General features: G+C 37.4%; 1 protein-coding gene across 1 annotated transcript in view; it reads left to right on the forward strand.

The window, feature by feature from the left end:
- CLVS2 (clavesin 2) overlaps window positions 1-18,883 on the forward strand; it is a 74,361-nt gene that overhangs the window by 44,816 nt on the left and 10,662 nt on the right. The gene's annotated exons all lie outside the window — the stretch shown is intronic.

Below are 18,883 nucleotides of genomic sequence, written 5' to 3' on the forward strand. Positions count from 1 at the left end.
ACACCCATAGCAGAGTGCATTGGTTTCACACCCAGCTCTGCTGCTGACCTCAGGTTTCTGTTAACACAGACCCTTGGAAACAGTGGCAATGGATAAGAAGTTAGAAACCTGGATTGAATCCCCAGTCTCCAGATTTGGATCCAGATGGGGGTTGTTTTGGGCATTTTTGGGGTGATTTAGTGAATATGAACTCCCTCTCTCTCTCTCTCTCTTTTTTCCTGTCTCTGTCTCGCTTTCTAATTAATTAAAGTAGTTGTTTCTTAGTTGTATTCTCTTAGTTGTATTCTCTTCCTACTAATATTTCTCAACTTTCCATATGTGTCTTTCCCTCAGGACTGTGGTTTATCTTTTTCATATTGATTTTTTTTTGTTTTGTTTAATGGATTCCATGTAAACATCCTTGGGTGTTTGAAATTGTAAGGATTGAAGTGACAGACTAATTCTGGGGAAGGAATCCACTTTTATTTATCTTATAGAGAACAAAATAAGATTATATTTGGAAGATATTTTAAATTGACATACTTAAAGGAAGTAGGTGTTCCTTTTTGGTAACATTTATATAGTAGTAATAATTCCAAACTTCTGAGGCAGACATTGTGGCCTAGTAGGGTAAGCCTCCATCTACGGCATCAGCATCTCATATGGGCACTGGTTCATATCTTGGCTGCTCCTCTTCCAATCCAGCGCTCTGCTTATGGCCTTGAAAAACAGTAGAAATGGCCCAAGTGCTTGGGCTCCTGCACCTATGTGGGAGACTCCTGGCTCCTGGCTTTGGATCAGCTCAGCTCTGGCTCTTGCGGCCATTTGGGGAGTGAACCAGCAGATGGAAGACCTTCAAAGTAAATCTTAAATGTGCTCACATCCATGAGCATATGTGTGTATCTGGTGAAAAGTTTCATTTCAAGGTCTGTCTGTCTCTCCTTCTCTCTGTCTGTAACTTTACCTCTCAAATGAATGCATAAAATCTTTAAGCAAATAAATCCAGAGTTCTTCAAAAGCTTCATGGAAAATGCACATTTTGAAAAAATATGCATGGACTTCAAAAAATTTTTAGCACAAAGTAAGCTTATCTTTGGATTCCATGTTTCTGTGATGTTTAAAGTATTTTGTACTATAGAGATAAGCACTGGAATATGGTACTGATAGAGGAATTAACAGACATACAGATAAGTGGAGAACCAACCCAGTTGTAAACAAATACAATATGCCCAACTGTTATTTCTACAAAAATACAATGAAAGAAGAAAGACTTTCTAAAAAAATTATGCTGGAAGTAATTGGACATCCATACGCAAAAACAATAACCTCAACCTAAACCTTTAGGCTCATGCAAAAATTCACTCAAAGGGAATGTGTATTTAAATGCGAAGCACAAAACTATATAATTTTAGAAAAAAGTAGAATTGACTCCTTGGGATCTAAAGCTAACGTTAGACAAAGGAAAAAAATCTTCAATGTAAAATGCACCTGTTTGTTGGCTTTTATTTATTTGTTTTTTGAGAAGATTTATTTATTTGAAAGGCAGAGTTACAGAAAGAGGGAGACACACACACACAGATATCTTCCATCCACTGGTTTACTCTCACAAATTGCTGCAACAGCTTGGTCTGAGCAAGTATGAAACCAGGATCCAGGAGCTTCATCTACATCTCCCATGTGGATGTCAAGGGTCCAAGTACTTGGGCCATCTTCTGCTGCTTTCCCAAGTGCATTAGCAGGGAGCTGGATCGGAAGTGCAGCAGCCAGGACTCAAACCACCGCTCATATGGGATGCTGGCATGCAAGCAGTGGCTTAACCCACTATGTCATAATACCTGCCTTTCTTGTTGGCTTTACATGTAAAGGGATATTTTGAAGACTTTCAAAATGTTGGTTTTTCCACCCAGAATTTATATATAAACCTTGAAATGGAACTTTCCACCAGATACACACATATGCCCATGCATGTGAGCATATATAAGACTTACTTTGAAGAAATGGGAGATGGGAAATGGATGTGGATATGGTAGGGTGGCATTGAAGGTGATGTTGGGGGAAATGTCTCTGTATCTTGTCCTTATGATTTATGAAATCATTAGGTGGCTAAGTTTTAACTCCCAGTTCAGCTACACTATCGATAGAGGTTTTTTTTTTTTTACACAAATCAAAATAACCTTAATATGTCATATATTTCCATGTTTCAATGACGGGTATTGCTTCAGTGTCAATCAGAATCCTATGCTTTTTGTTGTTATTGTTATTGAATTAGCTTTGTTTCTTATTTCAGAGTTGTTGTGTTCAGGTAGGTAACATGGATGGGTGAAAGGGCAGAGCATGTAAACTCTTTTTACTTCTACTCTTTAATTTCAAGGAAGAAGTTGAGTCTAGGAAGATCTCTTACCCTTACAAACACTCCCACATACACATCAACCATTGGAAACAGAATTTCGTTATTCAGAAAATCTGTGCTTCCTTGAGGAGTTTATGCAATAATGATTCAGCAGATCTGGAATTTTTTTTTTTTTTTTATGTGCCTTAACAGGGATTCTGGAAGGAAAGATTCAAATGTGTGTGGTTGCCCTGAAGTGAAAGCCTGGGCAGATGGAGACATTTGTATATCATTTTCATGCATATTGGTAGATTGAAGACTAGTGTGAGTTTTCCAATTCCATTGTAAAATTCATGAGTGAATGGAGACCTTGACTGTATAGTAATGCTAATCAATGGCATTTCTATTCTAGTGAAGTGCATCATGGTTCAACAACTGGTTGAATATAACTTTCTAAGGAGCTTTATTTGTAGGAAGACTTTGTGACTATGCGAAAGCAAATTTTAGGGGAATAATTTGGGCAACTTTTATTTGCCAGTAAAATCACAAGGAATAAAGCAAAAGGAAGAATCTTCAGGCCACATGAGTTTTCTGTCATTTTAATTAGAAGTTTCTCAATTAAGCAAAATTGATGAAAATCTATAAGATTTTTTTAATAAGCACAAGAAAGGCACAGTGAAATCATGGAAGCATTGAATTAGAAGTTCATTTAATGTATTTAGAGGTACCTTCATTAAGTGCTTCAGGATTTTGGAAGGGGGATTTTGATCTCCAGCCAAAACCTACTTCCTTCTAGCTATGCAACCAACAGGTAAGGAAAGTAAATACTCCTATTTTACTAAACTGAGGCATCATCCACCTGACCTACAGCCTTACAGGAAAGTTTTATATTACAAGGACTGCTTATAGCCTAAGCTTCAGTCTTGCTTTGGTTCATGTGCGCTTCTTAGAAGAACATGTGCTTGAAACATCTTTAGATAGTCTCATGCTATCTTTATAATGCAGTGCCTCACAATCCATATGGACACTACATAGTTCTGGAAGGAAGTGGCAGAGCTAAAAGTGTTCTGGGAGGGGATTAGAAATCATCACTGTGGCCTCAGTGACCTCTTCCTGACTCATTACTTGAGCCAGACATATAATATTGGTCCAGAACTAAAATTAGGGTAGAAAATGTATGCTATATATTATTTTAAAATATAGATCCTCCTTGAGCTACAATGGGGTTACAACACAATGCACCCATCATAAATTGAACATATTGCAAGTTGAAATATATTTAAGATGCCTAAGCTACCAATGTCATATAGCAAAGCCCAGCCTACTTCAGATATGCTCAGGACACTTACATTAGCTGACAGTTGGACAAATCTGTATAACACGGCCGGCGCCGTGGCTCAACAGGCTAATCCTCCGCCTTGCGGCGCCGGCACACCGGGTTCTAGTCCCGGTCGGGGCACCGATCCTGTCCCGGTCGCCCCTCTTCCAGGCCAGCTCTCTGCTGTGGCCAGGGAGTGCAGTGGAGGATGGCCCAAGTGCTTGAGCTCTGCACCCCATGGGAGACCAGGATAAGCACCTGGCTCCTGGCTTCGAATCAGCGGCCATTAGAGGGTGAATCAACGGCAAAGGAAGACCTTTCTCTCTGTCTCTCTCTCTCACTGTCCACTCTGCCTGTCAAAAATAAAAAAATAAAAAAAAAAAAGAAAAAAAAATCTGTATAACACAAGGCTTATTTTATAATAAAGTGTTAAGTATCCAGTGTAATTTACTGAATACAATACTGAAAGAGAAAAACAGATATGGGTATTCACCATTAATCTATGCTTAATATACTTCAAACTTTGTTTTTTACTGAATGCATATCACATTCACACTGTTGTAAGAATAAAAAAAATCCTAAATTGAGCCATAATAAGTAAGGGACCATCTGTATAGACTACTGTAACATTTTAAAATGCCTTCACATTTATTTATGTAACTTTTAATTTTGTGCTGTATTTCTCATTTTCTATATCTCTTTCACATGTTACCTTTTCATTTGAAAAAATAACCGGATTAAAATTCTGGATATTACTGCTTATTTAAATGGAGTCTGAATGTCTCCATATTAAAATTCTTGTGCTGAATTTTTATAATATGTGATATTTCACTATTATATATATGGGTACTTGTGTAAATATATACATGTGTAGTACAGTTGGCTCTCCCTATTGGAGGCTTCATCAAAAATATTTGAGAAAAACTCACATCCAAATTGAACATGTACATGTACAGACTTTTTTTCTTTGTCATTATTTTCACAAGAAGTACAGTATAATGACTATTTACGGCCGGCACCGCAGCTCAATAGGCTAATCCTCTGCCTGCGGCTCTGGCACATTGGGATCTAGTCCAGGTCAGGGCGCCAGATTCTGTTCCGGTTGCTCCTCTTCCAGTCCAGCTCTCTGCTGTGGCCCAGGAGTGCAGTGGAGGATGGCCCAATTCTTGGGCCCTGCACCCGCATGGGAGACCAGGAGAAGCACCTGGCTCCTGCCTTCGGATCAGCACAGTGTGCCGGCCGCACCACACCGGCCACAGCAGTCATTGGGAGGGAGAACCAATGGAAAAGAAAGACCTTTCTCTCTGTCTCTCTCTCTCACTGTCCACTCTGCCTGTCAAAAAAAAAAAAACTATTTACATAGTATTTACATTGCATTAGGCATTATAAGAAATCATGAAATGATGTAAAGTATACAAGAGGGTATGGATGCATTACATGCAAAAATTGACTTTTTTATAAAGGACTTGAATAGTCATAGGATTTGGTATCCACAGGGCTTCTGGAACTAATCTCCCTTAAATGTTGAGGGATGACTATACATGACATTTAATAAAATTACAAAAAAATAAAGTGTATAAAAAATAAAACTTATCTGATATATAATTTCAGAGTTAAAAAGTTAATATATTGCTGTATTTCCTTGACTTTTATACTTATTTTAAAATAAATTGATGTTTATGATTTATTAATCTAATATATTTTTGTTATTGAGAGTTCTTTGAAAATACTATTATAAAGGCTCTTTAATTTGAATTGTGTCAACACATTATTCACTCATTATTTTGCTGAAATAAATTTAAATTATTTTCAATATTTTCCTAGTTACAAAATAAAATGAGCCAAAAATTTTTGTCCATAGAATTTTGCCCCAAATAATGGTAATTAATAATTAATATATTGAAGAAACCTTAGCAGACATAGGATTGTGTTTTGGAATTTCTTGTAGGAATTTTTTTTAACAATTTTTGTTCCCTCAATAGAATATGACAGTTTCTATCTTGCCAAACAGATGAGGCATTAGTTCACCTTTTTTTTTTGAAGATTTATTTATTTATTTGAAAGGCAAAGTTATAGAGAGTCAGAGGCAGAGAGAGAGAGAAAGAGAGAAAGACAGAGATAGAGAGGGAAAGAGAGAGAGAGAGAGAGAGAGAGGTCTTCCATCCGCTGGTTCACTCTCCCAATGACCACAAAGGCTGGAACTGGGTCAATCCAATGCCAGGAACCAGGAATTTCTTCTGGGTCTCCCACGTGTGTTCAGTGGTCCCAATACTTGGGCCATCCTCCACTGCTTTCCTTGTCCATAGCAGAGAGCTGGATAGGAAGTGGAGCAACTGGGACTTATATGGGATGCTGGTACCACAGGGGAAGCCTTAACCTACTATGCCACAGTGCCAACTCTGCATTGCTTCACCTTTAAAAAAAAATCTTTTGATGGTTTAAGCACTTGGGTCCCTGCCACTCAGGTCGGAGACTCTGGTGGAAATCTGGTATGAGTTCTGGGATCCTGGCTTCAGCCTGGCCCATGCCCGACTGTTGTGGGCATTTAGGGAGTGAACCAGTGGATGGAAGATTCTGTCTCTCTTCTCTGCCTCGGTCACTCTGTCTTTCACATAAATAAAAAGGCATAGATAAACATTTACAAAATCTTGGTTGGCTTCACATACCTGATGTAGGCAGGAGGGTGCGCAAATACTCATTTCAGGATTTTTCCTGATTCTTACTGTACTTGTAATTTGTTCTTCTCAGGTTTTGGTAGCCAAAGTTCTGCTATTTTAATCTCTTTTACAAATTCTGGTTATGAAATAATCAGCAGTTCTGAGTATGTGTTATCTAAAGGAATTTAAAAGTCAAGCAAGAAAACCAAACTGTTTACTGGCTGGAGTAAGAGGAAACCCTTCCTAGTGTCAGCAGACATACACATTGGAGCCTCAATATAGGTCTTGCTACGCATTCCATTTTAATTAGAAACAGCACAAAAATATTTGCAATCTCTACTATGCATCCAGTTTGGGTAAAAGACCCTGACTAAAGAACATGAACATGTCAGATTTTTATAAAGTGGGAGTTTTTACTTTGAATTCTCTCCTGCTGAGATATCTGATTGAAACTGGTACTTCCTGGATTGTGAGGAGCAGTGAGAATGGCTTTATGTCATGTTGTTCAGGCTGTCTCACTGCCCAGCTGTGTCAGGCACACACCAACAATCACTGAATTAAATAAACTCTCTGTCTTCATGTTGAGGCTGTGTGGCTATGATTTGTTTCAATCAATTATCAACTTCTCTGACAGAAAATCTGCAGGTGAAAATGTCACACCTATTTGCTCAAGAGACATCTTACTGCCCACTCAATTTTATGATGGCTAAATATGTTACAAAGGCATGTTTTGTGTCGATTTTGCTTTGGGAAGCCGTTTTTAGTTATGTGGAGCCTTTTTGAGGGGAAATATTTTATATAATATTAAACCTTTGATTATCTATTTCTTATTGTACTCAAGACTCAGACATTCTCTCCATAAGTAAATGCAACCAAGTCATCAAAATGGAAGTGTGTGGTTTTCTCTCCCTAAAGCACAGATGCCCACCATGGTTTAAAGGGCATGATTCTTTAAAACATCTGATTCCTAAGATAAATTTCCTGGTGTATGCACTGAGAACATGTAGCTCTCTGTAAAGTTCCCCCATGATTTTTCTTTTAAATTTTCCCGGCATAGGAGACTATGAGACAACATTACTGAACCTGAGAATCATGTCTAATTAACTCAAAACCAACATAAAACAGAGAGCATTCTCAGAATGGAAAAAGAGCAAAGATAGTGCATATCTGTAATGGGAACTGAATTCCCTAAAAGGACAGTGATGAGGCAAAAGAAAGATTTTCCAGGAGTCACAATGTCATGAAATTTTCTTTAGCGAGGTTATAATGAATATAGGACAAGGAAATGGCTGTTTTTTTTTTTTTTATAGAAATGTCAGAAATGATATGTGTGCCTATGGGTAGAGCACTTTCCATTGACCCTCTTAAGGAAAATACACATTGACACGTTTGCAGTCATGATCGACAATTTAAACAATAGCGGACATTTTGCCCAGGGTTTTAAAACAGACAGATATTGTAAAACATTCAAGTACAAACCTAGAACATCAGTTTTAAAATTTAAAAATTGAACTAATAAGCTGTCTGCATGTTATTTGGAGTTAGGATTTTAACATTTAGTAGGGTAAGATAATTTCAGAATTCACTGATATTTCAAAAATTGGAAATTATGTAAGGAATTTTATCCTGGGGCCAGCATTGTGGAATGGCGGGTAAAGCTGCTGCCCAACACCAACATCCCATATAGGTGCCAGTTCGAGTTCTGGCAACTATGCTTCTGACCTACTAATGCGCCTGGGAAAGCAGCGGAGGATGGCCCAAGGGTTTGGGCCCTGCCACCCATGTAGAATACCTAGAAACAGCTTCTGGCTCCTGGCTTTGAACTAGCCCGGGCCATTGCAGACATTTGGGAAGTGAACCAGTGGATGGAAGACCTCTCTTCTGACTCTCCCTTTCTCTCTGTAACTCTGCCCTTCAAATAAATATATCTTAAAAAAAGAATTTTAACTGCAGAGCCACATATTAATAAGAAATTAATGTATCCATTCAGTCATTCTTTTAAAGGATCCATCATGGTAACTTATTGCTCCTTTTTTAAAGGAATTTTTCTATTTTAATCTAATTAGTTTAAACAGATTCAATGTAATTCATAGATACAATCCTAAGAACATAATTATATTCCCTGCTTCCTTCCCTCCTTCCTCTTCCTTCATCATTCTTTCTCTTTCTCTTTTCTTTTCTTTTCTTTTCTTTCTCTTTATTTTTCTTTTGTTTTTGAGATTACATTTTAAATTTATATGTCAGTAAAAAGGATTACTACTTCACTGAGTAAGAAGTTTAACAAGTAAAAGGCAATAAGACTCTAGCTTAATGGGAATATAGACAATGGCCATAAATAATAATTGAATGAAAAAAATGAACATTTCACCCATATATGGTAAATTTTAAAGTAATCACAAATCAATAAAACCATAGTAATATAACATTCTTAACCATTGGTTTTACAAAGGTATAAAACAAGTTTTATAAAACTATATTTGTAGCAATACTCAAACATACAGGCCTTTCTTTTTTGTCTTTTTTTTTAAAATTTTAGCTCCCATATATAAGGGAGAACATGTAGTATTTGTCTTTCTGGGTCTGGGTTATTTCAGTCAACATGATCTCCTCCAGCTGTGTCCATTTTGCTTCAAAGAGTAGAATCTCATTCTTTTTAATATCTGAGTAATATTTCATTTTGTATATATACCATCTTTTCTGTATCCATGCATCTGATGATGGACAACTTGGTTGATTCTAAATTTTGGCTGTTGTGAACGGTGCTACTGTATAACAGGGTGGTGTAGGTATCTCTTTGATTCATTGTGTTCAAAACTTTTGAGCATATACTCAGTAGTGGGATTTCTGGATCTTATGGCAAATCTATTTCTAGTTTTTTAAGAAATCTCCACACTTGTTTCTACAGTGGCTTCACTACTTTATATTCTGATCAACGGTGTATGACTGCTCCCCATTCTAAACACTTAATATAATTAAGAAACTTTTCTGAGGAGTCATGAAAATATAAGTTGGCAATTTACATGTGTTTTAATTTTAGAGATTACTCATCAAATAGAAAGCATTGCTAGGTATTTTGAAATAAAATCTCGTATATCTTTGGAAGCTGACTTGTTTCCTCTAACAGAGAATGACTGTTTATTTTTTGATTATTCATTGAATTGCTTGCCCTCTTTTCTCTTATGACAAACTCCTAAATGTTAAGTAACCTGATGTTAGAAAATGTTATTCAATGTCATTTCTGTTATTACAAACTCCTAAATATTAAATGATCTGATTGCAGAAAATGTTATTCAGTATTGTTTCCCTACATATCAAATAGTTATCTCATTTTTGGTGAGATTTTAATTCTTCATAATCCTCTACATGTAACCAAATTGCTTTGTTTGTGTTTACTTGAATACCATCAGATTTTAATGAGCAGTTAGAAGTTAAGAGGATGAAGTTGAAGCATCTTCCTGCATGTGTACAATTATCTCTCTGTATGGTATGAGGGTCCAGGTTCTTTATTTTTAACCTGTGATTTGCATTCATTCAAATATGGTTCATTACCACTTAGACAGGCATAGAAAAAGGCATTCAAATTAGCTGGTAATTAATAGTTTCCTGGCCTTCTCACATCAGTTTGGCAGAAGACATTAGTCGGAATGTTTTGGTAAAAAATTCTTTGTTTTCCTCATGAAAGCAGTTGAATAACATGCATGGATTTGTCTGTCCAGTAATGATGAGACTGAATATTTGGGATCACAATTGCAGTGTCATTCTTTTCAATTCCTGATCCTGTCCATGAAGCTCAGATGTGCTGTGTGAGGGGGTGGGTGGTGGGTGGATGGGAGCAGAATTCTTAAGGCAAGAATTACTTCCTTCAGGAATCTGAAACTTCTTGAAGATGGTTAGGACATACATACAGAAAGCTAATATAGGTTGAACATTCCTATCCAAAAATCCAAATTCTGGAATGTTTCCAAATCTGACACAAAACTCCATATCTGATCTCATGTAATGGGTCACAGTCAAAATGCAGGCTTATTAAACTTTTATATAAAATTATCTTCAGGCTATGTGTATTAACTATATATAAAAATAAATGTGTTTTGTATTTAGACTTGGATTACAGCTTCAGGATATCTCAATATATATATACAAATATCCAAAAATATAAAAAATCTCAAATCTAAAACACTTCTTGTCCCAAGCACTGTTGATAAGGGATATTCAGTTTGCACAATATTCTAAATTGGCTACAAGGAATACAGATACTAATATACTGTCTAGAAAAGGTACTCTCAAAGGCATGTTTGGGAAAACAGTGTGGTTAGGTTATCAAAGCAAATCATCAATTCTGTTTAAACTTAGTAAGATTAAACTTGCCTTACAAAGTTTAAACACAACTGATGAGAACTAATAGTGATGCTACCACAGGAACTAACTACAATAATAATTCTTACTTTCTATACCAAGACACATTTTCAGAGAAAATGATATATATGTTGTGTACATATGAGGCATTAAATATATATTTTCATAATTCCATATGGTTGCATAGAATTGCATCTTAACTACTTAAAACTTAACTGAAAATAATTGGAAGCATACACCAAGATGCTTGAAATATTATGTTGTCTCTGGTTTATAGTGATATGAGTGGCTTTTTCAAAAATGACACTTTTGTTTTTAATTCCAAATTTCTACAGTAAATTTGTTTTATATTTATATTAAAATATAATTAGAGGAATAATATAATACTTTGGCTCTAGTATAACTTTATAGATATAGGTATGGAGTTAAATGTATGATTTCTGGATGCTGTTTGCTAAAATTTATCACTATATATATTTTGCTGTGGTACATATCACAGTTGAAACTAAGTACTTTAAAAAAATACAGGAGGGGCCGGCGCCGTGGCTTAACAGGCTAATCCTCCGCCTTGCGGCGCCGGCACACCGGTTCTAGTCCCGGTCGGGGTGCCGGATTCTGCCCCGGTTGCCCCTCTTCCAGGCCAGCTCTCTGCTATGGCCCAGGAGTGCAGTGGAGGATGGCCCAAGTGCTTGGGCTCTGTACCCGCATGGGAGACCAGGAGAAGCACCTGGCTCCTGGCTTTGGATCAGCGAGATGCGCCGGCCGTAGCAGCCATTGGAGGGTGAACCAATGGCAAAAAGGAAGACCTTTCTCTCTGTCTCTCTCTCTCACTATCCACTCTGCCTGTCAAAAAAAAAAAAAAAAAAAAAAAAAAAAAAAAAAAAAAAAAAAAACAGGAGGCAGGCATTTGACCAAATGGCTAAGATGCTGGTTAATACAGCTATATCCCAGATCTGAATGTCTGGGTTCACATCCTGGTTCTGCTCCTAATTCCAGATTCTTGCTCATGTGCACTTTGTGAGGCAGCAGGTTATGGCTCAAATAGTTGTGTGCCTGCCACGCATGTGGGAGACCTGGATTGAGTTCTTGGATTCTGGCTTTGGCTTGGCCCACCCCCAGCCATTTCAGACATTTAAGAATAAACTGGTGTATAGGTGTTATATATATATCTGTCTCTATCTCTATCTCTATCATCTCTATCTCTATCTCTATCTCTATCTCTATCTCTATCTCTGTCTATCATATATCTCTATTACATTCCTTCTGGGAAAAATTACAGGAAAGAAAGAAAAGGAAGAAAATGCATTATAAGAGCCTTGATAGATGTAATTCTAAATGGATGTGTTCTGCATAGAATTTCTGCCTATGTTCACACCACTGGAACTTCTCAACATAACTGATTGGCTTAGGAATCCTGGACAGTCTAACCTGTTAAACAAGACTAAAGTTGTCAATTTAATTCACTTACTTTATTTTTTTAAAAAATTATTTATTTTATTTGAAAGTCAGAATTACACAGAAAGAGAAGGAGAGGCAGAGAGAGAGAGGTCTTCCATCCTCTAGTTCACTCCCCAACCGGCCGCAATTGTTGGAGCTGCGCCGATCTGAAGCCAGGAGCCAGGAGTTTCTTCCAGATCTCCCACACAGGTGCAGGGGTCCAAGGACTTGGCCATCTTTTACTATTTTTCCAGGCCATAGCAGATAGTTGGATTAGAAGTGGGGCAGCCGGGACTTGAACTGGTGCCCTTATGGGATGCCAGGACTGCAGGTGGCAGCTTTACTGGCTACGCCACAGTTCTGGCCCCATTGACTTTCGTTTGTCTGCAAACAGTATTCTGATTGCACCAGAATTTATATTATCTCATTAATTTGTTCCCAAATCTAACATTATTATTTGAGGTAGTACTATTTTAGCATATATTTTATATTTAATCAAAATTATTTAAAAATTTTAGTAATATGCTAACAGTTTGGATTTTCCATTTTTCTTCCTGGATAACTAGGTATTTGTGATAAACATATTTTACTAGCCATATAAAAGTACTTCATTGATATACATTACATGCACATATAAATGTATTTACCCTAGATGTGGTATTTGTATTTCCAACGAGGGGAAAGTGGAGGATTTGATTTGATTGACCTTCACTTTGAAATTGTTTGGAATAGCAGCTTACTGTCGAAGTAAATCACAATATGTGAGAGGTGCATCCAAATCCATCTTCTCCCACAGAATGGCATTATTTGAGCGTATTGTCAACAAAGGCAGGGAGAAATGTTGAATTCCAGTAGATATTTGAGGGGCTAGCCTTCCATTAACCGAAGCACTCAAGCAAGATAATCTGTGCATTAGGCACAAAGTGTTCCATTCAAGGGAAAAAAAAATTGAACAGAATCGAGTGAATCAGCAAAAGTTTTGAGAAACTGGAAGGAAATTTTGCTAACTTTCATCATCCCATCTTGGCTGTGCTTTCACTGATTTCAGAATACTTTTTATGTCATTGTGTACAGTGAAGAGCACGTTGACCAGCAGTCAATGATCCACATGTTATATGTTGTTATTTTGCTTATGATTTCATAGTGCGTAGAGCTATATAGGGTGCTGCTATATAGGGTCAAACAGATGCCCATTAAACCACAATGTAAAATTAACTCCAGGGTCATGTCCACATTTGTGAAGTGGGGCTGATAGTTAATGCGTAGTCCTGTGTCTAGGAGGAGTCCTTAATAATTAGCAGATATTACTAACCATGAGCAATTCTATTAAATGTTGTCCCCATTTTGCAGATAAGGAAGCTTGAGTAAGAGGAGATAAATAGTTTAATTAAATAGCACATATTAGAATCTGTTCCATTCAATGAGCATTCACCTAGCTTTGCTAATGGGACATACACACACACACACACACATTTTCTTCAAAAAACCAGCTATATAAAGATGAGCTAATACAGTCTTGCTCAGAGTTCAGTCTACAAGACCGAAATCTACATGGATAGCTAAAAGGAAAGTGGATTTAATGACAAGAGTTAGTGCCTAAAAACTTTTTTGGAAGAGCTGGTGCAATGGAAGTTAGGGGAAGTTTTCTCCTGGACTCTTAATTTCAAGGTCACAGCCCTGCAGATGGGATTCAGAGATCAAGAAATTAATATGTCTTCTTCACTGCTACTGTTTAAGAGGCCTCTAGTTCCTAAGTGGAACCTAGAAAGTGGAAGTTGGAGCCCACACACTGCTGTAAACTATCTTCCCTGTAAGAGCTCTCTTATCAGCTATCACTGTAACAGGATGGTGACTGACTGCTGCCTTCCTTTGGTCCTTTAAATATGGCTCAAGCACATCTAATTGAAAGAAATTTTCCATTCAACAATTCAGAGGCAAGATTAATATTTTTGACTTTCCATCTCCTGACCTATAGAGTGAGTAAGATATGAATGGACAGGTATTCCAGGGCAAGCATCAGTAGACTATATAAAACATACAATCTCTGCACTCAAAAAACATTGGAGGCTGACAAACAAAAGAACAGTTTCAGGGTCATGAAGCAAGTGCAGTGATGGGTTTAGGCATTGCGCTGGTGGTGCCAGACAGTGTGCTTTTATGGTTTAACACTAGGGTAAGAAGTGAGAGAAGGGGTCGAAAAAGAGCTTTGTGGAGGTGAGGTAGCTTAAGCTAAAACTTAGGAGATTTGTAAGAGTGTATCACACAAAATGGAGAGAATGACATGCCAGGCATGTGGAAGAGAACACAGGCCACAATCTATACAACAACATCATTACCACAGGCATAAAGGGAATTCAGGGAAGTGACATATAGTGAAGATGGTGAGTTCTGGATTTTACTGGGATCACCGTGTCATCATGTAGAAGGTTGAAATGAATTTCCACAAAGTAGGGGTATAAATACTTCAAGAATAGGGACAGAATGAGAAATGAGGATGATCATGGTGAAGAAAAAGATGGAATCACAGATCGTGTCCTTGTTTTGCATGTGATGGTCGAGGGGTGACATTAGGTCAGATTTGTTAAGCTGGAACTACTTGACTGTAAATTCAGATTTCTCCTTGTTGTTACACTCTGCCCCAACTATGTCAGTACTGCCCATGTCATTGGATGTCTGATGATATGTCAAAGAAAGCCCATGAGATCATGTGAAATGTATACATGTTGATTTTTCAGCAGAGGAGAATTCTGGACTATTTGTGATTCTCAAAGTTTAAGAACCATTGAACTAAGACTAGCTAAAGGGCTTTAATAACTGGTGTTAATACAGTTTTGTTCTAGATTCCAAATGCCTGTTCGTGGGTATAGCTTAAATGCATGTTAAGTGGTTTAGCTTCAGGCAGTACAGTAAGTCAAAACTTCTCATTACATCAGATAGCAAGATGTTAGATACATCACAACAAAATATTTCCAGATGCACAGCTCATTTCTCAGGAGCATGAGACAAGTGCCTCTGGGTCAAGTGTACAAAAAAACACTGTAGAGTAAGTGAAGCCTGGGAGGCTCTAGAGGTAAGCATCAGGTATAAAACCAAGAGCTTCATTACTTCATATTTATCTGGGGTGTGGGTTGCCCAGAGTAAACACTAAGGGTGCACATGGAGGGCAAGTAGGGAACTGCGTTCTTCCAGGTGTCATGCTTATAAGGAAAGGTTCAAAGTGAAAATCATGCTGCCCAGCAAACCATGGAGGCAGCCTCTCTGCCACACCTGTAGCCAGATAGAAGAATAATAGCAATGATTATGTCATTGACAATGATGATGATAATAGTCTTTTTTGGTACTGTAGGGCTATGGCTCATATGGTTCTGAGATTTGAATATGCAATACAATCAGAAAACTTTGAGACAAGAAATTAAATTAGAGTGATACCAGGTAAATAGCACTGGTACTGTTGCATCATTACCTAGTAGGAACTAACAAAAATCTTGTTGAGTAAAAGCCATCCTCAAGCCAACTCCTACAGAATTTCTAGTGATTAATATGAAGGGCCTTCCAAAATCTATTCCATTTGTTAGAAAATGTAATTAAAAGATTTATTTCACAAAAAAATCTCTTAATGTCTTTTATTTTTGCGTTTTTTCTTGTTATGACTCATTCTGAGCAGACTGTAGACTTAAAATATGGCAGTCTTGAGGAAAGTTTGGCCTAGTATAATATGCAGGGTAAGATGCCTATATGTCATATGAAAAGGGCCTTCACTTGATTCCTGGCCTTGGCTCCTGACTCCAGCTTTCTGCCACCCACATGGGAGGTCTGGATTGTGTTCTCAATATCAGCCCTCTGTGGGAGAATTTACTGAGTGAACCAATGGATGGCAGCTCTGTTTGTCAGCCTCTCAAATTTTAAAAATAATAAAATATGACACTCTTAAAAATGCTGGAATTTTTTAGAGCAACTTATTCTTTCTCTCTCTCTTTTTTACTTTTATTTAATAAATATAAATTTATAAAGTACAACTTTTGGATTATAGTGGTTTTTCCCCCCATAACCTCCCTCCTACCCACAACCATCCTATCTTCCACTCCCTCTCCCGTCCCATTCTCTATCAAATAGTATATATTGGATAAATATTTACATTTGTAGTAAATTGTATGTAAATTAAAAGGTTTTATTAAATTTCAATGTAGTTGTTTTAAAATGTAAATTCTGAGGGCTTCAAGATGGCAGAATAGGGAAGGAGCTCGCTGATAGTCTGGGAAAAGATAGTTTAATAAAAATGGAGATACTGTAGTCTTAGGGAAGAGTTAGGGAAAAAACTGCAGAGGAAACTCTTCCGGAATTAGTGAGACACGGTGGACCTACGTGGAGGGCAAGGGCGCCCATGGCTTGGGACCCCAGCTGCCAAGTCTACGCACCAGTGCTGCAAAGGGAGGTGAGGTGAAACCGCAGTAGCCTTAGACATTGAAGAAAAGCAGCAGGAAGAGCCTAGAGGGAACGAGGCTGGAAGCCCTGAGGGGGAAAGTACACCAGTCTAACTAGAGGAGAGGAAAAAAAAATAAAAGGGACCAATATGGACACGATTCTCTCTCTCCACTCACCTTAAAGGTGAGCAAGACAATAGAGCAGGCACCATTTTGGACATATGTAACAGCTGTGCCAGCTCAGGGCTGCACCTGCCCTCAGCCAGGCAGAAAAACCTGACTCTGATGGGGAGAAATAACAGGAGATTAAGGCCTAGTGAATGTGTGGAGCTTATGAACTGGGACTTTGGTTGTGTGGAAGAACTCATGGTGTGGCTGAGACATGAGTAGTCTTGGTGGGAGATGCCACAAATTCAGGTGGCTTTGGCTGTGTGGTGAGAGACATTGCAGGGGAATCTGAGCTTACACTGAGGACTGCACAGATCCTTTGTGTGGTCCTTGGAACAGAGCAGATGGATATTATACCCACAGGGGCTAGCGCTCAGGAACTGATTTCCATAGAGGAGAAGAGCTCAGCTGAGCAGAATTACTTCCCTTCTGAATAAAAACAGAGAAAGAGAGAGAGAGAGAAGATTTACCACACCAAACCTAGGTGTGTCACATTTGGTACACCCTTAACCCCGAAGAACTGAACAGAACTCTCTGGCCACACACACCACAAGCCTCTAGAGATTCACCAAAAGCAGACAGTCCACTTAATCTAGAGTCATAGTATAACAAGAAAAGCCTCCACAGTGAGAAAAAAAAAAGAAGCCAAAGAATATCTCCACAATGCCAAGCAACAAATGCAGAGACCGAGGAAACAAGAACAAGGAAGACATCATAATGCTCCCAAATGAACATGACCCTCCAATACAAGATTATGAAGATGATGAGAGAAGAAATGCAAGATACGGATTTCAAAAAAAATATGATAAGAACATTTAGAAGTTATCAAAAACAAATGCATGAACTACAGGACAGAAAATCTCTCATGTGAAAATGAAATCTTAAAGAGGAATCAAAATGAAATGAGGAATTTAGTAGTACATGAAATTGAGATATTTAAGAGAAATCAAAATGAAATGAAGGATTAAATAAAACAAATGAAAAACACATTTGAGAGCCTTAAAAACAGAATCAGTGAGATAAAGAGAGAATATTGGACTTAGAAGACAAAGCACAGGAAAGTATACATTCAAACCAAAGAAAAGAAGAGGAAATTAGAAATCTAAAAAATATTGTTTGGAATCTACAGGATACTATTAAAAAACCCAACATTCTGGTTCTAGGAGTTCCTGAAGGCGTAGAGAGAGAGAAAGGGGTAGAAGGCCTTTTTAGTGAGATAGTAGCAGAAAACTTTCTGGGTTTGGAGAAGGACAGAGACATCCAAGGACAGGAAGCTCATAGAACCCCCAATAAACATGAGCAAAAGAGATCCTTACCACAACACATTGTAATCAAACTCACCACAGTCAAAAATAAAGAAAGGATTCTAAAATGTGCAAGAGAGAAACGTCAGATTAGTCTCAGAGGACCTCCAATTAGACTCACAGCTGACTTCTCATCAGAAACCATACAGGCTAGGAGGGAATGGCGAGATATAGCCCAAGTACTAAGAGAAAAAAACTGCCAGCTCAGAATATTATCTTTATATACAGAAGATCAACTTAGTATATATTAAGTAAAGATTTCAACAGTTTGCACCCACACAGATACACAAAGAGTAAAGTACTGTTTGAGTAGTAGTTTTATCATTAATTTGCATAGTACAACACATTAAGGACAGAGATCCTACATGGGGAGTAGTGGCACAGTGACTCCTGTTAACAACTTATTCTTGAAAAGGATTTACTTTATCATGCATTGCTTCAGTGTCATTTTTTAAAATTAGTAACAACATTTTAAATTCTCCATATAGAACAGATTTAATATTTTGTTATTATATTTATACTTTCTGAATCATTCTTTACTCATATATATCTTTCTTAATGATTTTCTTCATAGATGTCTCCTATGAAAACTTTTACAGTATCTCCAATATCCAAAATTGTTTGTATGACTTCCCCATACATCCTAAAGTAAATTAACACTGTTAATATTGACAAATTTGTGTTCAAAGTATTCTCAAATGGACATCAAAATCTCTTGTAGTTTCCTGAACTCCAGACTTTGCTGAGTCATGAAAATGAACCTGTGATACCTTTCCTTCTGGATTTACTCTTACATTTACAGATATTTTAGATAACATTTTATTTATTTTTAATACTAAGATCACTTTCTTCATTTTTTATTTATTTATATGAACAGATTTCATATATTTCTTACTTACAGATTAAAAGCATAG

Source organism: Lepus europaeus, chromosome 3 (genome assembly GCF_033115175.1).
Source record: "Lepus europaeus isolate LE1 chromosome 3, mLepTim1.pri, whole genome shotgun sequence".
Taxonomy (NCBI): Eukaryota; Metazoa; Chordata; class Mammalia; order Lagomorpha; family Leporidae; genus Lepus; species Lepus europaeus.